The 24,378-nt window shown below is 34.4% G+C and overlaps 1 protein-coding gene across 3 annotated transcripts in view; it reads right to left on the bottom strand.

The window, feature by feature from the left end:
• Positions 1-21,134, bottom strand: part of gpr153 (G protein-coupled receptor 153) — a 47,455-nt gene extending 26,321 nt beyond the window's left edge. For all 3 annotated transcript variants that reach the window (XM_015377705.1, XM_015377704.1, XM_015377703.1), the window contains exon 1: positions 20,700-21,134. The gene's annotated coding sequence lies outside the window, so the exon portion shown is untranslated. The remainder of the gene's footprint in view (positions 1-20,699) is intronic.
• Positions 21,135-24,378: the final 3,244 nt, after the last annotated feature.

Consider the following 24,378-nt stretch of genomic DNA (forward strand, 5'->3'; position numbering starts at 1 on the left):
CTAGAACGTTAAATTAATCTTAATAACTGAAACTTGCAACTAACCATTAATTGTATCGGTCAGAATTTACTGATCACTCAGTGAATCCTCAAGAAGATTGGAAAGGATATATCCGTAACAGACATCTAACAAAAGACCACAGCAAAATATAATCTGTACCAGGATTTTCTTTCAGCCTAACACAACATATCCAACAACACTCATCACAAGAGGGCAACACTGGTTCCCCAACAGTCATGAAGAAAAGGCCTGGCACAGCTGGAGCCTGTTGTCAGCTCCAATCCCCTATTCTTTGGCTTGTCTAAACAGTGATGTGCTGCAGGCAGGGCTCCAGAGAAGGAATGATGAGAACAGCAGCAACAGTGCCTCCAGCACCCTGATCATATTTTCAGTGATCTAATTCTCCTTCTTTCTCTTTCTTTTACATCAGGACTGTTTGAAAGAAAATTATCTTTGCCTTCAATTATCTGTGTTCTCTGGGGGTAAGCATAGCCACAAGAAACAGGTGGTAGATTTAGTTTTCTAAGGAACATAACATAAAAAGAAAATGAATACCTCAGATTAACTATCAGATTAAAATAGCATCAAAGATTCTGTGTGCTTTAAAGGTTTTATTTAACATGGTGCAATGTAGTTGATATATACAGTAAAAAAAGTTTGAAAGTCAATAATTGACAGCGCATCATTCATTACTTTGAGACGGAGGCAAAATCAGATTGATAAGAACACAGAACATTTGGGAAAGGTGATATGATGGTTCTTAATAAATAACTTTTACAATTCCAATGGAAAATACATCAAGAGGAAACAGCTTACTCTCTATTAAATATAAATAACCCTATTTGATTTTATTCTTTTAAGCTATTATGTTGCTTGAAACCTACTAGCTCTTAGAAAACCCTGACAGCATGTAAATAATCTTACTGTAAACACAGTACATCTCATACAAAGAAAAGAGATTTAGACATAACCAGAATCAACAGATAGTGCTTAAATGAAATCAAAACTTGGTAAAAGAATATAGGAACTATTAAATTTATTAGGGATGCACGATATTGGGATTTTGGCTGATATCCGATATGCCGATATTTTAAAACTCATGTAGCTGATAGCCGATAACCGATATCGATACCGATGTTAAAGCTGGACAAAAATACGTAGTCATTGAAAATAGCAGTTTTGTTATCCATTTCTGACACTTTGAAAAATAATATACTCAAATATATTTTCATATGCTGATATCAAATAGATTTTTAAAAACGCGATATCGATCTATTTTACTTTCAAAATTTCATCGTTCTGTTACAAACTCTCGTGATATTTTGCTAATTTTTGTGGGATTTTGTTAGTAAAATAGATCGATACCGCGTCAATATATCAACATAAAAATATGGCAAATCTTTGTGAATTTTTGGGGGATTTCGTAGCATAACGATGACATATAGCAATATTTCATTAGCAAAAGAGATTGATATGGGGTTTTTAAATGGCAATATATCAGCATATGAAGATATTGTGATATTTTAATGTATCAATATTTTTTCCCTCGTCTTTAGAAGTTTTTAAGTCTGTAAAAAAGAAGTTTTTGAGGAAGAAGAAGAAGTAAAAGAAGAAGTAGTATTAGACTTTAGAAACTCAGAAGCTGATCAAATATCGGGTTAAATATCGGTGGGGTGGCCGATGTCCGATATTCAGTTTTAAGGCCGATACAGGCCGATACCGATAGGGGGCCGATTATATTGTGCATCCCTAAAATTTATACAAGATCAAGTCAAGTATAACATGGTATAAAATGAGTCTAATCACTTAAGTTCAAGAGATCAAAGAACCCAAAATGTGGATGCAATGCAATGTCCCTCTCCTGATCTCTTATTTCTGCTGCTAAAGCAGCTATAAAGCAAAATTTTGTGGAAGCGAGATTCACCCAGAAAAAATACTGCAAGACATTCTGTCTCCACAGCATCTGAAAAGCATCTGGGATATGAAAAGGATGATTCATGGCTTTGATTCGGGAATCTCTAGGTGGTTGGGATTGACTGAGTAGCAGAAGAGAGCTGAATCAAACAATAAGCACCAAAAGCAAGCGTCACAACATGACCCAAATCAACCCACTCCGCTTGCTCCAACATATAGCATAAGAGAAATACAATAAATTGGTTTCTTTTGCTTGGGAGATAAATAAACAGATTCAGAGAAGGCATATGTAGCAGTAATATGCAGTTTAAAAGAAATCATGACAACAGAGATTATAATACTGAGAGTCAAAACAAGATCTGACAAAGATGGTTTCAGGACCAAGTTAAAACCAAATATTTACATCCACTGTTAGAAGCAGCACTGTGTAACTTTTAGCCACTAGGGGCACTAGACTTGTGACATCCAGTTTTAGATCCCTAAAAGCAACTGGCAGCATGCAATGTCATAAAATTAAACAGACTCCCTCTATTTTTTGGAATCTGACAGCAGACCAATTTAGACCAGCAGTTTGAGAAGTCATGGAGTAACTTGTAAAGACAAGGAAACCCCTCTAGATCAAATCCTACATCAGAAAACCAGAATCAGAAATTTTTGTATATGTTTCGTTGCCTAACAATACATTTTTAGTGAAAGTGGATAAGCCAGGTCCAGATGGTAAAAACCTTGCCTTGTCTTCCTTCATACTGTTCACCTAACTAGGTGTTTAACCCCTCAGGTGATTTGTCTGTGTTATGGAGGTGGAAATAAAAATGGTTAAAAATTATTTCTGTATAGACTTTTGGCTTTCTGGACCTGGATTACCCACCTCTGGTGAGCTCAGTCTGCACAGCAGAGATCTGGGACAAATTATCCATTCAGGGATGGATCCCAGCCTCTCAGGTTACATAAGTGAGATTTTAAGCAGCCAACATGAAGCATCAATATAAACCAAGTGTTGTATACTTGTTGTATACAACATACTTGTAGGAGTAGTTTCAATACACCTTTTTTACTTTTAATGAGTGTTATCATTAGTGTGAGTATTATTATTTATAAATACTGTAACTCTTATTGGAAAAAAAGTTTTTCTACCCACCATGAGTAACCTCACTGAAATAAAAACAAATATGTTTGTCTAAAAAAGAAAATAATACCTTTTATCTGTTAATCCGTAGGTTACATAAGACTGTAAAGTGAATAATACTTACAAGTCATAATATGTACAAATTATCCACGGTAAATATTGCTTTTATAAGTGTTCATACAGTTTAATGTAAAACAGCAATTCATTTAGAAATATGTAATTTGCTTTACTTTTATTGTTGTGACTTTACAAACATATACACAGTGACTCATTGTGGTTTCATTTCGTTTTTAGAATCAGTTAGGATACAGAAAGAGATAATTCATTAAGCAATTTTAACTACTTTTTTCCATATCAGAAAATGTAAAGGCAGTAAGAAAACAAAGTATTTAAACAATGGGAAAGGACACAAAGACCTCATTGCTTTCTAAGCTTTCTTATAGGTTAATTCACAAAGTTTAGAGCAGACCTGAAAAAGCCCACTAGATGTACTCAAACAGCTTCATTTATTGACACGTTATTTCATCTGCTAACGCTAAATGTGAACAGCATTCCTATAAAACCATCATTAGATTTGGAGATGCCTCAATATATAAGAATACCATTCAAACAGTGAAACACAAAGATGGCAGCATCATATTGTTAAAGTATTTTCAAGTATATCACTAAATTAGATTAAGACCAGCGGAGTTAATGTTTAGAAACTAAAATCACAAAAACCTGATCTCAGATAAATAGAAAATCTGTGGGAGTTAGAAGCTGTTTGTGAGGAAAACATCTTGGAATCCCACCCAGGTTTTACAAGTTCTGTGAGTTGGAATTGATTAAAATTGGGGCAAATTTATATTAAAAAGCTTATTTATTTAGTTTAAAAGTCAAATGTACTAAAAACTTAGGGAATACACATAAACCTCTATGTTTGAAAAAAAAAAAAAATAACAGCCAAATGTCAGGAAAGGAAGAAAATGTCTCATCCATGATTCTGGCATTAAGCAAAAAATATTATGTCTGATCATTTGAACTCAAATTTTAGAATAACACTTAATGTCATAAAGTATTAAAGAAAACATATTTTTTTTATTTTTCTCATGCAGTGGTTGCACATTTATGGTTTTATCAGAGTGCTATATTTCTTTTTTATTCATTGTTTGGACCCTGGCTAAAAACATCCAACTCACAGCAGAATTTTCCAAAACAAAAACATTTCCCTCTAATCTCAGTCTTTTCACATGTTAACGTTTTATTTGAAGTCTTCTAAAGAACAGCTGCTCAGGATGTTTTACAGCTGTAAAGATTCATAGGAAAAGCACCTAGGAAAATAACACTAAATTGTTTTCAGTCCGTGCTCACTGGCTGACATGGAGGTAATTTACTGGAAGCAGCTTTCCACAGAATTAGAAGTATTCAAGTTAAGAGTGCATATGGTCTCTTGAGTTTACTTGACTTAGATTAAACACAGACAGATATTAACTGAGCTCAATGTCAAAGACAAAATAAGCTTTCATAATTTAATTATAAAGCATTTTATAAGAGATTATGACAGGTTAGATCTTAAGAAGCAGCAAAAAACCTCCAAGGCAACTTTAGTGTAAACATTGATTTACATTGGGGAGGGGAGGCCTAGTGGTTAGGGCATAGAGCTTGGAATCCTGAGGTTCTGAGTTCGAACCCGACTCCCACAGACTGCCACTCTGGGTCCCTGAGCAAGACCTTTAACCATCACAGCGCTCCCCTGGCGGCCCACGATGGCAGCCCACTGCTCCCAAAATGGAAGGGTTAAATACAGAGGTAAATTTCTCCAATGTGAAATCAATTAAGTTCAATTATTTTTTTATTAATTATTATGTTCCAGCTTACCACTAAAAACACTAACAAGTAAAATAACTCTACATCATTCTTTGGAAACCAACGTCTAATAAGCAATGAAAGGGGAATGAGAGATTTTCATTGTGTACTCAATGTAAATTGAATAAATTATAACATTTTTGGAGATATTTGTAGAAGTATCTTTGATACAGAATCTGTTTTAGAATGGTACAGGCTTGCTTTTGTCTTATCCCTTCTGTGAGTAGCCAAGAGCTTTATTTCATTTAAGTATATTTTTTGCCAACTCTAAACATAAAATAATATCAGAGGAAGATCCTACCTTCTCAGCAAGCAAAACAAATTTAAAGGATGACTCATGAAGCTTAAGAGCTACAAAAGTAGCTCTAAATTTAATAGAAAGAAATCATTTGAAAGCCTAACTTAGTTATCTCTGAATGAGTACAAGCAGTATTTTAGTGTCCATGAAATTTTAAGAAATAAAAAATACTATGAACAGACTTAACTCTTGACCTCTGCATGTATATTTAACCACTATGGCAATTTTATAATAGAAATAGGTGAAACATAAAATACAAGTAAACAATACCTTTGAAATAATAGTAATTTAATTGCTTTTAATTAAGTAAAAGCAGGTATTTATGCATACTTGAACATTGTTAGCAAATAATGCATCTGCAACAAAAAAAATATAATAATAACAAAAATATAATAAAGACATCATTATATCAAGTTTGTCTTTCTGCCTGACTTATCAATGCGATGCTTTTTGACCTGAAGGGAAACTGATCATAAACAAAAAGAGAGCAGTTTTATACTCTAATCTGTATTTTTGAAGATTTTTCTGACATTCAAAATCATTATTTTTTTATAGATGAAACAAAATGATCCCCTGTTGTGCATCTAAGTACCAAATGATGCTGTTTTTTGTGCAAAAAGCAGAAAATAAATAAAACGTAATTATTTTATTATGAATGACAAAAAGCCCCCGAATAATAATGGCCATGGAAATTCTGAATTTCATAGGGATATTTCAAAACCCCACTCTGATTTACTAACAATACAGTTAATAACTTGAAGATTTATGAACGGGTTTTAATTAAATTTTTACCAAAGGTGCACCTCAGTTCAAGGAACAATCCATTCAATTTTGGTGATGATCTACATCATAATCCAGATGAAGGAATTTTTTAATGAATTCAATAATAGCATTTGGCGAAACAAGTGGTTTCCCCCTAAACCATTGAGTGGCACCAGTGACTACTGACAGATTCAGCATTGTACTGAAGAGAAAAACACAGGAAATGTGAGATAAGCATTTCTCGAACTCTCTATCTGCTGATAAAATAAGAAAGCAAAGTGAATGAAGAAATTGAGAGCAGAACATTTGGTAATGAGCCAGATCATGCGCACGTTTTAGTTATAGGTATAAGTCACAATATGGGGCAAATTTTGCTGCTTGGCGGAGGTGTGTGCTCTCCGAGAGCTTTTCTAGTGATGTTTTTTTTTTTTTCTTTTTTAGTAAATATCACACAGAAGGCAGAACTGGTTCTCCAAGAAATATTAGAGGTAGAAGAGGATTAGCAATGGTAGTTGAAGTTGCAAAGGTTTAATCTAAATTGAGGTGCTTCCTAACTTGAGACGACCTAACACCTCAATCACCCACAATCCCATAGGCTTTCAAGGCAAATCTGTTCCCTACACAGGGGAAATCAGCACTGACAATTCCACAGTCACACACCCAATCATCCCCTACCCACCTCCGCACACACACACACCCACCCACCCACACACACACACACACAAACACACAGCAGTGACTTTCTCTCCCTGAGACCAAGACACTGAATGTTATGAGTGACACATATTGGAAAATAGAAGTAGGTCATGCATTTTAATGACAATTCATTTTACATGTTAGCTAACTTGTAGGTAGAATCAGCATGAAAACGACTGCTTGAAAGGAAATATCAGGTTAATATCTCTACCTGATAAGTTTTGCTTGTTTGTCAATAATTTGAGTATTTTAAACATTATACAATTTGGACTTTTTCCCACCAGCAATAATCAGAAATACCCCTGACAGTAATCTGTAATTTTCCTTTTCAGACACGTAGATCTGATTGGATACCATCCCCTAAACCCACACATAGCTCTTTATATAAAGTTTCTTTTAGAGCATAAATGTTTTCACATATTAATTAAGATAATGTACCTATTATGGAATCTAAAAAGAAAATGGGGAAAGCATAAAATCAGGGATCACATCATACACAAGTAACATAACCTAATATAACCTTATTCCTCGCCTCTAAAGCCCATATACAGGAAGGATGATATAATAAAATAATAAACAACTCTGTAGGATGAGTATGTTTAATGAAACTTCAATGTAATTTGAGTGTCTATAATTATTTAGTGCATCAAAATCCACTAAATAAAAGGATCCAAATATGATGGATTTATACATGTACAGTAACAAGCAATCGATCAGATTAAATCATTTAACCATGCACGGAACTCAATGGAGATTATTTCACTCCAAAGATCTGAATGGGTCTGTGCATGGACGCCAATCAGGATTGCAATCTGGAATATTTCTTTCCAATCAGACTAAATCGGATTAGCTTACATGACACATTTTTGATCTGATCAGTCCTTCAGTCCGGTTATTTGTGTCCATGTAAACGTGGCTACTGTGACATCGTCATTCCAAATATTACGCACCATCAGATATTAATTGCAGGTTATCTTTGGTTGCAAATGCTACAAACTGTTGTCCTATTACCTTGCATCAAATTGCAATGTAAAATGGCAGATTAAGAGCCACAAAGATTCCCCCACGTTAGTCCGGCAACCCTTGTTTTTCGTCTGCGATGGTGTCTTTTTCTTGTATTTTCTAAATTATTTTTATCTGGAGCAAGGATTGACAGTGATCCTTTGGTCTACTTCTTATTATCAGACTGGTTTTATTAAGCGCTTCTTTTTTTTTATTCCACCAATTTTGTGGCAATCATGTCTCAGTTCTGTTAATGAAATGAACTTTAGAAATGCTTTGATTGTTAAGTAAACAATTACTTTGCAAAGGTTTTCACATAAAGCCAAACTGTTTTGGACCACAACAATGTTCTTGATCATTTTACACCTAAATAATTAAATGTGTCTTTAAAGAACATCATTTGGTATATACCTTATTTTTTCAGCTGGAAAAAATCTGTAAGGGGAGAAGGAACTTTGGACATTGGGTGGTTGTGTGGGCTCAATTACCACATGAATCATATTACTTTATTTCTGAGAGGAAACAAAATTGTTCATTAATATGAAACCAAGATCCACACCATTTACTTCAGGGACTCATCGTTAAAACAGCCATGAGTAAAATGTGCCTTTATTCTTCAAAATTATCTTTTTTCACATGAGCCACATTTTGGATGGTGATAAAAGGAACAAACACTTCTTTACCTCACACTATAATCCTCTTAGAAACAGAAAGGATGAGATAAAAATCATGCCCAGACAAATATTGGCAGACATGAAGATGGATTCGTCTATTAAAACAAAGGAAGAAAAATGGTATCCGAGGAACATCCGATTGGTAATTAAAGTGGCATTTATTAATTTGGGCATGGTAATATCTATACTATGCAAGCTAAGACTTAGTCAGTGTGTCAGGTGGCAATCTTTAAGCAGTGGAGTAAACCTTTTTTAAATAGCCTACTGCCGAGTCTGATTCATGAGGGTCTTGATGGCCAGGGAGCCACACATCTATAAAGCTGACAGATAAGAAAGTAAATTATACTCCATTGAGCAATACTTCCTCCCATGGGACCAGGCTCAGTATTTGTTAATGCATTTCTGGTACTTTCTCATGACAGGTGATTTACTCTAAAGGCACAGTCAGCAATAATAGATTTGAAAGCAGTCAGAGTTTCTAATCTAAAATATCAGTCAGGCATAATGAAAATGTAAAAAATAAGCATTTATCTATTGTTGTGGATATTTAGAACATACAAAAAAATACCTAAACATAGACTGAAGAAGTCCCAAGAGGAGTATCTATTCCGCATAATCACTTACCAGAAGCCTTTATAAATGGATTGAGGATAAAATTACGTGGAGACCTGATTGCTGACAGCAGGGATCGGTGATGAAAATCAATATACAACAAAACTTATTTCCCATGGAGGAAAAAGGAAGTAACCTTTTACCGGGTAGATAAAAAATAAATTTCCAATGACCATGAGAAGAAACTTTTAAATATAGCACAGTAGTTTTTAATAGAATATACCCTAAGCTGTATGGAATAGTTGGGATAAGACATGTTTAGTCAGGATTTACCAGAAACACTACAGTGATTGCCTCAACAGAGCCAAAAATATAATGGAAATGGGATTGTGCTAAGATGCAGCAGTATTACACTAAATGCCTTGAAGCTGACATTTATAGATGCACAATGCAGGCAAGTTTGACCAAATGAGTTAGGCAGTCATCCAGTGTAAAGAAATGTGCCAGAAGGGAAGAAAAAGGAGAATGTAAAAGTAAAAAGAAAATAACCAACAGGACATTATTTGTTGGTTTGTGCAGATATTCTGTTGCAATAAGTATTAGATTATCTTATGAATAAGTTAATCTAATACTTTCCTTTTGAAAGTATTAGATTAACTTATTCATAACTAATAAGAGGATGCAGAAAACAGGCTGAACAGGGAATCCTTTAACATCACAATATAGATCTATTTCAATTAATATCACCTGAATATAAAGCTAATACATTGTTCATTAAATGTAGCCAAGAGATCTCAAAGCTCTCAGAGATTTGTGATACGTCATAATCTCCAGTTTGTGTGGATCTTTAACCTATTCATTTTTATTTTACCCTGCTTCTTTTATTTTCTTTGAAAAAAGCTTTTAAAATATTATTTCTAGTCTTTCTGCAATGTGGTTTTATTCATATCATTAATAGCGCCACATTTCAAAACATGTAAAATACGAAAGAAGACTCTTTCAAAGAGTTTTACTAATATAATAGTGAAAATAAATAAATCTGCTGTTGACATACAGTATGAAACAGTTTAAGCTTTTTGTATTTGCTGTTAGCACAACCATCAAAGCTAATATTACCAACTGTAAACTGCAGGTTCCATTTGTGATTCCTAGAGAAAATCAACTCTTAACTCAAGAAAGAGATTTCCAAAAGCCTGCCAGAGTGCAGCCATGCACCATGACAGGTAGGAGTTAATTTAAAAAAGGGGTAAAACTGCACATCTTATTCATAACAACCGAATCCTACAAGAATCTGCTAAAGTTTCTTCTGGGTCAAATTGCTGCTGCATTAGTTTGACCAAACATCCTCAGTGAAGGTAAATATTGAGGTCTTGTGGCAGACTGCTCTCTATTATACCAGGAAAACACTGATAGCAAAGGGACCAAAACTGCAAATATTTAAAATAGCAAAGAAGCAAAAGCACATACAGTAGAGCAAAGCAGGTGTTCCTCTCTGCTGCCTGAATAGAAAACTGGCTCTAATGCCTCTAAAGTAGAACCATTTAACTATAAGTAGCTTATTTCACCTTTTTGATTCTCATGACTTTCTCTTTGGACCTAATAAAAAATGAAAATAGATCATTTTGAGTTTTCTTTTTAAAAGTAATACATTCTTTTCTTATAAGGAGTATTTTGAAATTCATATGCAGCTGCCTCCTTCTTATTATTTATTATGCTAAGGTAGAGAACAATACTTTTATCCATACATTTATGTTTCATTTTCATTCACTCATAATCGTTCAGGGCCTTTTATTGGTCAGTCTCTCAAATTCCCATGTAAAGTATACTCATGTCTGTGAGTTTTGAATAAAAATAAAGCAAAAAAAGTAGAGTTGAATGAAGTTGAATTTGCAAGACATTAAATCTATTTGACATTTTCTTGCAGACAGAAAAATCTGAGTGCAGGAGTCAAACATCACCAGTGTTAATTGTTTATCACAGCAACATTTTTTTTAATCTGAAGAACGTTGCTCATCGGGACAAGGAATGTTAAACACTTTAAACAGGAAAAGACTGACTTTAAAGGAAAAGCAGCTGCAGTGGATATTTAGATTAACCAGGAAATTGATAAAAAGCCAGTACAAAGTCAGCACAGTCTTATGGGGCCCATTGCAGAGTAGGATTTTGGGGCCAATTAAAACCTATTACCCACCAGAGCATCTTTAGTATCTCACAGGCTAGAAGTACGATCTGTGTCCAGTGTGCAGTAACTTCACAGAAATGTAAAAGGTGTTGCACTTAGAAATAGACAATGAATTCCATATGCATTTAATAATAATAATAATGAATTTTATTTATAACGCACTTTACATTTGACTTCAAATCTCAAAGTGCTACATTTAAAAAAGGGAAAATTAAAACAAGTTTAAAAGACCTTAACATTAAAAACAGAGTAAAAAGACAATAATTAAAATCAATACATTAAAAGGCATACGTAGCCTATTAAAAAATCTAAAATCAACAATTGTAGGCATTTCTAAAAAGGAAAGTTCATTTGTTTGATGATAATTAGAATTTAGAGTTGGGAATAACACGTGGGAGGGATATACAACAAATAGAAAATACTCAACAAAAGTATTGCATTATGACCGCAACTAGATGCCCTGATAGTTATTTTATTTTTTTATTTTTTTCGGGGCAATGTTATTTTCCTTCCAATTCTGATTCTGATAAGATTCAGATTTTTTTTGTTTTTTTTACTAAGGAGGATATAGAAATATAACTGTACATTCTGCGGAAGAGCTTGAATGAACAGAAATCACCAGAAAATGAAAGCCCTACAAGATTATGCCCTAATATGATGCATGTCAGCACATGTCCCTCACCTCTACCAGATCTTTATTAGAACAATAATAGTATTAGTCTTTATATTAACTGATTCAGTTATCAGTGGACATTGTATGAGATTCTATTATCTAATATTTGGACAAGAATCCAAAGAACTTTTTTGTGGCACTTAGAGGCCTTTATTTTTTGTCACGCAGGCAGCAAAGATAAAAGAGGAAGAGGGGAATACATGCAGCAAAGATTTCCAGGTTGGGATTTAAACCCAGGATGCATGTGTTGACTAAGTATATGGGTCACTTGGCCTATCCATGCATCACTGCCATGCCTGACTCTGAGATACTCGAACTGTTCTCAAGTCAGGGGAGAATAGTGAGATAGATTGACAGATGAATTAGTGTTGGTTGTGCAGACAATGCACAAGTCAGTGTTGGTCTCTTTGTTAGACTTAAGCACCTCACGCTTTCCCCAAAGGAGAGCTTTTAGCTGTTAAGAAAGCACCTAGATAAGTTAAGGCCTGAATGACATGGCAATGACTTATTTAACAATATATTTCCCAATTTTGCCCCATGAGATATAATTCCAATATTGATATAAACAATATAAAAGCCTCAGAAAATTGGCAAAAAAGGCCACAAGAGGATCCTGTACAACAGGGGCGCTCAAGTCCAGTCCTCAAGAGCTACTGTCCTGTAACTGTTAGATGCAGCTCTTCTCTAACACACCTGAATCGAAAGACTCAATCCCCTCATTTAGCTCAGCAGTGGCATGGTAACGAGCCACTCAGTTGACTCTGGTGTGTTAAAAATGGGGTGCATCAAAAAGTTGCAGGAGAGTAGCTCTTGAGGACTGGACTTGAGCACCCCTGCTGTAGAAATTTCTGAAAATTATAATGCCAAGTCAATGAAACTTCACCAATATAACATTTTAGAAAACATTGTTTAAAAAAAAACAACAACATCTTTCTCTGCTCTTTCTGTTCGAGCCGAATTGCCAGCGCCAAGACAGGAGACCACTAATTGCACCCTCCATCAAAATACCTTGATTGTGTTAAAATGTATAATCACCATTACTGAATAAAAATATACTGATATGGAATTATTGTCCAGCCGTGCTTAAAAGTAGTGTTATTCTCGATTAAACTTCAACTTCACCTCTATCATACCTTTAGGTAAATTTGGTATGCAGGGAGATGAAAACATAATTAAGACCATTATTAAATCCTATTTGTACATTGTATCTTTGTCTGAGAGAGGGTCAGCTTTCTGACAGGTCCCTAACTACCTTGGGGGCCTGAAGCAGGAGCTTTACTTGCTTATGTATACAGTACAGCTGGCCCTGAATCTAAGTTACATACATTAGTATGACAAAGTCGCAGCAAACTTCTCCAAATCTAACCGAACTAAAGAAGGAAAAGCCAAAACATTTTCATCAATAAAGATGCAATTAACAACATAACAATACTATTGTGGTTCATATAAATACAGATTTGTTTTAAAGGAAGAAAACACACGACTCTGCAAATAGAACCTTCCTTTTTGAACAGTGTCCTCCTTCACACAGTGTTGGTGAAATGTTCTCCTTCCTAACTTGAAGAATTGAGCTGAGCCTCAAAGACTAATACACCATTAATCTCACTCATTTACATTGAGAGGTCATTATCTTTTTATAAATGAGAGCCTGAAACAGATTTGCTTGAGACGAGACAAATCTTCAGCAGGAAACTGTGTAACTAAAGTGCTACAAAAGTAAATGAAAACAAATCCTCATTCTCACGAAAAGCACATGCAGTACTTGGTCCGAGTTGGGGTTAAAATTAATAAACACATATTAAAATTACAATGATTGCTAAAACAATAAATGGGAAATATAACATCAACTTATATCGCAGCAGACACCTGATAAAGATCAGTCTGATAAAATTTGCTATTATTTCAGAAATTTCTGGAACTACATGGCATTCTGGGGAATGTAGGCAGAGGAAAGGATTTAGCCTCTTAACCTCTATGGCAAAGCTAGGAAAAGTTTGTCGTAGAGCTGATCTATTTTCATAAGTGAAGGGTTCATTTAAATAGTTACAATTAAAAAATATTTTTTCTCCAAGTCATTAATTCAAAGGTAAAATGAAAAACTAATCACTAATTATCAATATAAGCTGATATGAAAGGCTTATATAGCAATAACATTTGCAGCCATATCAAACATCTAAATTATGAATCCATGGAATTACTAAAGCAGCTGCAAACAATTTTCCCTTCTTCAAACTAACAGAAATCTAGTTTCCCAACACTTATATAACTATCTACCAGTGGAACTATGTTAAACACCTGTGGGCCCACAATATTCCAAATGACAAAGTTACTGATAAACTACCATTACTTTAAAAAAGTTTCCATTCAACTGTCATGTGAATTTTGAATAAACATCTAAAATGTTGCAAAAGAAGAGGAAAAAAAAGAAAATAAGAAGTAAACATGTTTCCATCTACAAGTTTGGAGTGAATTTTCTGTGGTAAACGAGGAGTCATTTTGTTGCCTGACAGTTATACACTATAGTACTGTAATTATAAATAATTTCAATGAAAAACAATCACCAACCCTTTTGACTATTGAAACTGCTCATCCTGCTGCAACAACACATTTGATCATGGGGAATCATTATCAAAGCATATCAACATAAAGAGCAAGGGGTTTCATTTAAATAAAAAAAACAAAATCCAAGCTTGAATTATCTACTAAAAGTGGGGATTTGCTGTCTTTAAAATGACAAGCTTATATTCATCACCTTTTAGCTCTTATAGGTTTATATCTTACCTTCCTTTTATAGCTAACTGTCTTGAAAAATGTTTGCATAACAGCTTTTATGTTCTCTTAATTGAAGTTTGGACAAATTTCCCGGTTTATCCACTGGTTTTCATTTATCTAATTCTATTGAATAAGCATTAGTTCTTAGTCTTTAATCATCTGTTTCCCAGGATTTCGGTTCTACTTTTAACACTGTGGATAATTCCCTAGATCCGGAATGTTGGATAACTATATTCGGTGCTCTAGTTTGATTTTTGTACCTGTTCATTATACAGATTTCTTTTCTGGAAAAAAACAACATTAAACCATTGTTTACTTTTAAGCATGAACTTCCAAAGGGTATTATTCTGAGCCATATTTTATTTGCGATCTGTTTGCTTCATTTCTATAATATTTTTAAGAGTATACAGTGATATCTCCTATAACTGCTAAGAGGTTTATGTTGAGATTTGTTTTTCATTTTCACGCCCACTGCAAAATCGTATGCCAACACCGCTGTTAATAATACATCTCTTAGGATATACCGGTATATGGATCTAAAACTCAAATTCTCTGAGTTGTTTTTCTACATAGAACCTCCAAATCCCAATTCCCTTTTCAATAAAGCTCCTCTTGTGATTAAAAAAATTATAAAACACAGAAACTTAAATATTACTTTGACCTTAGAAATTAACAGAAATAATGAAAAAAAAACTCAATTTTACAAAAATAGTTAAGTTTTGTACACAATGAGAGTTGAATGAAGTTAAGAGATTGTATTATTTTTTACATTTTTACCTTTGAATCAAGGACAACTCCTTATATGTCATGACCAGGAACAGTGCATGCAAATAGCAGATGAAAAAAGACACTGAATGTATATGAGCTTATACTTAAGGCCTCAAACGACAACAATAACATGTTGTAAGCACATGCCCCTTCTGCTTAATCACAGCATTTCACTAATGCACAGCAGGGTAGTAGAAGAAGTTGGCAGCATGCCCTCTACTCCGATATGAGGGCCCATGTCAGCCATGCTCAGTGTAAGTCTCGGAACAATTGTGTCTTCCAGCTCCGCTCAAAGGAAACCATAAAGATTAGATGGTGATATTATTCTATTAACCCTAAAAATTACCCTGAAAGTGGAAATTGTCAGGATATTGTTTGTTTTTAGTAGCGAATGTATAAAATGGAAGCATGTTCCACTTATCTGGTAATGGTAATTACTAAATCAGGTAAAAGGCAAATAAATGACAGAGGTCTCAATAAAACCTGGGTGCACAGTTTGATGCTTCTAATTTACTCTTTATGTCTGAGTCATACAGTAGAATAGCAAAACAGGAAATAATTCTATATAAAAATTGTACATTTTAAATGTTACTTTAGTCATAATATTGTCAGTTTAAAATCTCTACATAACCACAACCACATTTTCATGGAGTACTCAGAAATAGTTAAATATCTAAACAATTTGCTAAATAAATAAAAAAAAAAGCTAGCTCAGGCAATTTAACTTACATTCAACCAAGTTTTAGATATCACAGATACAATTTGAACCACCCTAACAATGTGCTGAAGTGACAGCATTGTTTACTGACAACAAAAAGCTTTTGTCTTCTTAAAGTAAGCAAAAAAATACATATGAAAGTTATAAGAGCTGCATATGTTTAATGTCATACCTTTTTATATAATACTGTTGTGACTTAGTTTATCATGCCAAGTTATGTCCTTAGCCCCAGAACTTTAGAATTTGTTTGAACAAGTTTAGTTTGTTTTGTGCAGGTACAGTTTAAGACAGTTGAGCTCATATATAGAGTTATATTTTGATGTAGCATCAGTAAGCTTTGATACTGTAAATTTAACCTCACCTCACTCTGAAAGCATTGTTAGCAGTGTGTACTATTTCTTCTGTTACATAAAGATAATGGTGTTTTGTATAATTCAAATAATGCTGTAAACTTGGAACATATCTGTATTTATTTATAAGTCAGAAACACTGAAAATGGTTGCTCTACCTACAGTAAGTACAGGGAGGACAAAAGAGTTAAAGCCTCTGAAGGAAGTGGGATTAATTCACCTAATGACGTAATCCTGAGGCATTTCTAAAAAAAAAAAACAAATCCTGCTTCAAATTATGAGTTGTTGCTATATCTGGAAATGCAACTTTCTGATTTATATGTAGTTTAGACTTCTGATATTTTTATCATAACCTGTAAAGGTTATTGTATGCCAGGCATTATCAAGGTTATTAGAAAAGCTGCATAACAGACCAAGAGCAGTAATTTAGAAACAACTTTATGTAAACACCCAACCCTATTTGAACTTGTTGCTCCCATTAACCATCCCCTTTCAGAGCCAAGAAACACAATGTGAGGTCCAGAAAGCTATCATTATGAAAATGATGCAAAACATGCAGTATTTCCTTTGAAAAACACTGTTTATACCATCAGTAAATTGAATATACTTTAGCATTATTAATAGGTAAACAGTGGTTCAAATTTAGGAGCCAGAATTCACCAGGTCTCATGTCTACAGGGATAAAAAAAATAAAAATAAGAGAGCATCTCTAACCACAAACTTGTTATAAAGCAACGGCGGAATTTTCCATTACAAATGCAACCTTTGAAGCTCTTTTCCTGTTTATGAAAAGTTACCTCAAGTGTATCCAAAAACATTACACTGCATTGCCCAAATACTGACATTTAATCTGGATGAGATGCAGTTACTAATCTTAAAATATCAATTTCCCTTGACTGTATTAACATCTTTTCAGGTTACAAAAACAAACAAAGCATTAAGTCTGAATAAATGCAAGAACGATGTTATAGAAGGACAAAAATTTGTGCATTTCTATAAAGTGTAAGAAAAACTATTCATGTGATTCAATTCAATTGAGTTTATTTATATAGTGTCAATTCAAAAAAAATATTTCCTCAAGGCACCTAACAAAAACAAAAAAAAAAGTCAGTTACATTACTGTATATAAACTTGGATCATATACATTTAAGTTTAGATTATCAGTAAAATAGGATAAAAAGTTCTAACTAAGAAAACCTAGCTGACTGCGTCAAGTCACTGAGTTGCAGGTTTAACTCCTGGATGTACATGTTATTAGTGTTATTGTTTTTTTTATTGTTGTTGACAAAAACTCATGAAACAAACCTGGACAGAAATGATGGTTCCTCTAGAAAAGACTGCAAATAGTGTGACTGTTAAAACAACAGGTGTGTTCACTAATTAGCATCACAGGTAGGGGTGCATCGCAATATTCGGCGACTGAAAATTTTTAGCCAAAAATGACTGAAATTCTCCTTAGGTGTGAGTGACTGCATGAATGGTTGTTTGTCCTGTTTGTCTCTGTGTTGCCCTGAGATGGACTGACAATCTGTCCGGGGTGTACCCCACCTCTCGCCCATTGACTGCTGGAGATAGGCACCAGCACCCCTCGCAATCCCCACTTTGGGTGAAGCGTGTAAAGAAATGGCTTTCTATGAGCCATGACCTAAACCCTATTGAGCATCTTTGGAAGGAGCTGAAACTTGCCATCTGGAAAGGGCGTCCCTCACACCTGAGACAACTGGAGCAGTTTGCTCATGAGGAGTGGGACAAAATACCTGCTGAGAGTTGCAGAAGTGGTATCGACAGTTACAGGAATCATTTGATTGGATTGGAATCATTTGATTTGATTCAAAAGGTTGTGCAACAAAATATTAACTTCAAGGTATCATCTTTTTTGTCTAGGCCTGTTTTGTGAGTTAATTTTGTATCATTCTGTTGAAGCATGGTTGGAAAGCAGTGTCTGACTTTCATCTGATTATTTTTATAGAATTTAAAACTATTATTACATTTGTCTGATTTAAGTTATTTCAGTAATAATTGTGAGTTTCCCTTTCTTTCTTTAGGGTTACCAAAAATGTTGTCCAAGTTTGCTTTAAAAAAATAAAAAAGAAGTAGAAACTCTTTAAGGTGGGGTAATATTTAACCATGTTCTTTAATGCTACTGTTACAACATTACATCAAGCTGCCAGATGAAGACAGTCAATTTTCTGTTGGTAAATGTGCATCTAGTGTGAACACAGCCTAACATGGTCACAAAATGACAGAGCTGAATGTGCGAGAAACAAAATGTCACACTTGCCCTGCAAAACATTGAGATCAGGAGTAAGGCTTTGTGGTGTAGCAAAAACTGTCACACACAGGCTTCAGCTCTATTGTCCTCAACAGTGGTCATCGGCTTCCATGGCAGCTTTGTTCTTAAACTGCTCCTTACCCTCTCTTTCCTCTATCCAGTGGTAGAAACTGTGCTAAATCTTATATATAAAATAAACTGCATCAGTAACAGCTAAATACAGTAGCCTTATAAGTGTAAACACCAGTTAGATGTCCAGTTTTTGCTGCGTAAAATCAGGAAACTGTGATACATAATTTCTAAACAGTTTACATATATAATATGATTGATCTAATCCATTTTTTGTATTTGTTCAAGTCTTTTCACAGCCCTCATCACCGATTATTTTTGTCCCCTCTACCAAATTTATCAGATCGTAAATACATCCCTTGTCTGTACTCCTGCTAGATTCACCCCACATTCATTGTAAGATTCGTTAATACTGTAGGCTCTTAGCCACTTCAAAACTTTTATATTACTGTCATAATCTGTACATTTGGATCTATGATTAACTTAATATGATGATGACTTGTATTTGGAGCTGTTTGTATTTGTACAAATTGACAAAAACTCCAGATCCATCAATACAAACGCAACGACGAGATCATGATGCCTCCACACCAACTGCAGGAACAATTTTATTTTTGGTTCTGTTAAGGGCTGGTTATGTGTGACTATAAAAACTCAAAATGTGTGATACTCATGACATCTTTATGTTCCAATGGGTCTTCTTACTTGAAGTAATATTGGTATTTTGGAATGGCCCAGTCACAGTTAGAATCTCCACTTGAAGCTGATAGAGAATATGTGGTGGGGGCTAATGATTATGGTGATGGTAAAGAGACTCTCCGGGCTCAAAGGCTCAGCGGTTGTTGGGAAAGATGCATGATTTAAGATACGAGTGGAAACATGGAAGAAAACGTTTCTCAGCTTTTATAAGAGGCATCCAATGGAAGTAAGACTATAAAAGTGTCTGTTTTTTCAGTTCTTTTTCAGTTTTAGATTATTGAAAAAGGTATGAATAATTTTTTTACTTTAAATTTCCACAATATCAAGTTTTTTTATAATCTATTGAGGTTGTTTTATTATCTTTTGATAGATAGCTGTCATATACACAAACTTCTACAAAAGAAAATTAAATGCTGAACTAAATTTCAAATGTATTTCAACTAAAAACATAAGGATGTGAATACTTTTGTAACAAGGTTATAATCATGAATATAGGTCAAATCATGTGAGATAGCTTTATATTAATTTGGTCTCATTTTTAACATGATATAAGATATCCAGTTGTGTATGCACTCCTTGGAGAGCCATTGTACATCAGGAAATACTGACGAATTAACTATGCTTATTCCACATGCTTATAAAGCATGATGTCATCTTTGAAACTTGGTACCAGCTCCACTAAAATTCAACTTGAAACTTCCTAAAATGCAAAATAATTAACATATATACTCTGTACCAACCTCTTCAACATATATGATAAAAGGTAAATATAGAAAATGCCTTTTTGTATGGTATTGAATAGCACTGAGAAAAAAAACATTTGTAAAATAAAGTTTCTACATGAATAATAAAATAATATGATCTCTAATACATTCAACAGACCTTTTTTTCCATACTGCCAGTTTAGTCAATAGGTACACCAACGTATCTAGGTTACATGTCTCTTTTATTGTGGGTGTTCTGTCAATACCCAGCGTGCTCTATGTAATTACCAGTCTTACTGCACATACATTTATTGTGGCTGACCATCCTCATTTAATTAAGCTACCCTGGCCCGTAACTAAACTATATTGCATTTGATTCATCTTTTAATCAGGCCACTTCTCCATCCAGAATGGTCTCTGATGCCATTTGATATAGGTCAGACATTATGATTCAAACATTTGCATTCATATTTTCTTTCCCTCGATCAGCATAGCTTTGTTTGCTGCAGAGCACCATCTATAGACCCTCGTTATTTTTGTTTATTTAACATCAAACATGCATCACCATCTAATCACCATTTACTGTGGTATTAATATAATAAGCTTCCAGAGTCTAATCTTACCTTTTTTTTTTTCACAGGATGCTCAGATTCCTAGCGGTTCATTATTCTATCTTTTTGCCCGAGAATGAAAGGCGGTTGCCCATTTCAGTCAGTTCAAGTTTAAGTTGATTCCCCGCATTTAAATCCTCAAGCTGTAAACAGTGAAGGGAGCGTCAACAGCATCAAGTTAAGGGAATGACCTACAAAGATAAAAGAAACACACCACAGCACCGCAGCTGGAGCAGTTTACTCCTCGTCTTGCACCTCTTTTTGTTTCATTCAAGGGTGGAAAGAGATAAAAGATCATTGAGCGTTTGGTTTGTTTACTCAAAGAAAAATGCCGGTTTCTATTTGTTTAAAAAAAAAAATGCGCTGAGAGGAGAAGAAGCGGGCGCCGATGGGATAATTGGAGAATAAAAGACTAAATTTCTCCTTTACCCTGCGACGCAAGCGAGGCGCGCGATGGATGAGGCATGACTGATGCGCGCAACCGGCACATAGGCGCGCTCATGACTCAGGCAGACAAACCGCGGCCGTGGGAGTGAACCGCAATAAGGAATAATTTATAGAAAAACTGCACGGTTTTATTTTAGCTGTAGTTATACTTTTATCTAAGAATTAAAACAGTTAAAGCATAAACTGAAGCGCACTGATTATTTGCCGTGTATTTCCTGTAGGTCAACATAATTTTAAAGTTCTCCTCTTAATTTCACTATGAACTAATGCTTTAAACCATGTCCTCTATGAACTGATGCATGCTCCTTTATCCGCGTAATGCATGCTTCTTTTACATGCGTCTTCCATTGACATTATACGACTAGTTATGTAAGACTCCATCCCTGGGTGATTCAGTTAGAGCGGCTCTCCCCCCGCAGGGCTGAGATTGTACCCATGCAATGAAAAAACGAAAATGCATGTAGAGACCTTTAATGTTAATTGAAACACAAATCAGTCCCCTGCGTACTGGGTTCTGCAACAATTATCAGGATTATTTCATTTATTTTAGGAGCAGCCTGATGAGCAACGTCTCTTGCTTCCCATTCATTAAAATAGATGGCTTATGATACACTCAACTACAGCTGGGAGCTGTCAATACTGCAGTCAAAGTCTTTTATGTGAAGTGTCTCCTGACAGATGTTAGTAAATTCCCAACTGATCCAGTTAGAACACTAACAACAAACATAAAGTTATATTCAGGATAACTATTCAGTTGCATCAACATTTAGAAATGCAACAAATTGTTTATTACAAAATTTCTTCCAAATTTTGGTACCGACTCCTGCATACAAATATACAATCATATATGTGTTGCTGCTCCCAATAAACAGCATTAAAACACCCAGAACAATTAATTATTGCAGCTAATTGCTTATCTGCATCTTGACCTCAGCAATAAAATCAGGGAGAGAAGAACACTGGTTACAAAATCATTACTTGAGTTTGCTTGAACCGGCTGTAGAGCAGTATGCTGGTATGTTAATATGACAGGACACAATCCATGTATTTATATATTAAAGACTCAAGGCTTCTTTCTGCAAGGCAACAGTGCTAACGGCTGCGTAAGCATGCAGCCCATACTGGGGGAAAATTTGGTTTCTTTATCTCCTTTGTATTTTTAATTTGTTTGGTCATTTTTTTTAGTTCAATAATCATGTTTTGTTGACAATAGATTGTTTGGATGATGACATGTTGCTATAAAATGTCTCCATGTTATTTAGACTATGTGACTCCAAGGTATTCGAAATGTCCTGTACTCTCATTCATTTTTTTTTTTGTCTGAAGATTGTCTGCTTTTTAATACATTTTCTGTCCTATCTTTTCCATTTTGGTTCCTGAGTATTTACAAGGAAATGCATTGCTTATTAGCCATCTACCCTTGACCAAAAGAGTCAAACATGAACCTTAAATTGAAGACTAGATTCATGTTTAAAAAAAAACCCAACTAATTACATTTTCTATGGAGGTTGGTTTTTTTCCCCTTACAGTATTGTATTTCCTTCTGTAAAATTTTGAAAAATAACTTTAAGAAATATATGTTTGTCATAAAAATAAGCTATATCCAGGGAGAATACACCCCTTGTGTAATGTATTTGCTGAATTTTTTTACTATTAGTTTGAAAGAAAGTAAATGTTTGAGTCTTCAAAATCCATTTAAATTTTTTTGTCTGATATTTGTTCATTTATTCTTATCCTTTCTTATATATTCACTGGGCAATAAACTAGCTTGGTAAAACCCTGCATTATGTGAAGACATTTGGTCAAACCCTGTGCTTTACAAAAATACATAACAAAAACTGCTACTTTTATTTTAATATTGAGATGTTGTTGGATAGCTGTTGTATACTGGGGAAAAAATGATTAATTACTGAGGATTTCCGAAAGTTTGAAGGAAATTATCCCTTTATGAGCGAAAACTCAAATCAAGCAAAATATATATAAAAAAAACTATTAAGTGTATAAAATAGAGAAAACAAGTGTTTTGTCTTTCTTTTTCATTCCTTATCCTGAATTAAGTTAGTTGAAAAATTGTGTCCAAAATCTAATTTCTGACAAAGGCAGGGCTAAATTTAAACCTGATAAATTGAAGCTTGCACTGTATATATTTAAAATGTTATTTGTTCAGTTGTCACTGTAAACATAGTCAACAATGAGCCTGGAAATGCTTAAGTAAAAGTGATACTGTGAGGCAATTCATTACCTGAATTACAAAAGGAATAAATCAAATGTAGCATATTGGCTTACAGTAACCAGATTAAACCTTTGAAATGGATTAATATTCACTGTTGGGTATAATGGTGCCTCTTGGTGAATTCAATTTAGAGTTTTGTTTTTTATACCTTATTGACATACAATCTATCATACTTGTAAAGAAAAAGAGATGGTTGAAGTTTCTAAGATTGCACAGTAGGTGACCTGGAAGTAAAAAGTAGCAGAAGGCATTCCCACCCACTAACTCAGCAAGCACCAGGCTGCCCATACTCTCTCTATCTCCTGTGTACCCTTTCATCAGACCCGCATACACCACTGTTCCTTAGTATAAGGATCACATGGAATAATAATTTGGCTAAAATTATATATTTGGAAAGAAGTCAAAGTAATTGTGAAATGTTGTCATAGATAAATAGTTGTCTATCTTGGTATTAAGAATCAATCAATAAAAAGATGAATAGCCTGATCTGACTGCTTATATTCAAAACAGAAAAGGATACTCATGTCAGTCTTTATGTTGTTTTGGCAGGCTAAACTGCTTTAAGCCAGCAGGCCTGCAGCGCACAGCAGCAGTTGGAGAAGTGATATCCAAATATTTCTTATCTATGCAGTTGGAGAAAACTGGTCACCCTTGCATCATCAACTTTAATGTCATGATCCCAGAAACATTGCAATTACTTTTGACTGAGTTCTGTGTTTTGGGCATTGTTTTTATTATTATTATTTCGTATTTTTGTAACTGGCTTTCTACATTAGATTGGACTTGTTCTCTTCAACTATCCCTGTCTCTGATCCTATATTAGTCTCTCCTCCTGTTATTAGCCTTGCTCCAAACTTTTCATTACATCTCCAAAGCATTCAACCTCCCTGGTTGTCATTGGTCCTCTCTGGATTCTGCTGTTGCTCTTACCCTTTTTCCTATATGCTGAGTTCTTCACATTTTTTTGTTTATATACAGTACATATACAGTATATATATATATATATATATA

This window comes from Cyprinodon variegatus, unplaced genomic scaffold (genome assembly GCF_000732505.1).
Source record: "Cyprinodon variegatus isolate N-32 unplaced genomic scaffold, C_variegatus-1.0 Scaffold158, whole genome shotgun sequence".
NCBI classification, from domain to species: Eukaryota; Metazoa; Chordata; class Actinopteri; order Cyprinodontiformes; family Cyprinodontidae; genus Cyprinodon; species Cyprinodon variegatus.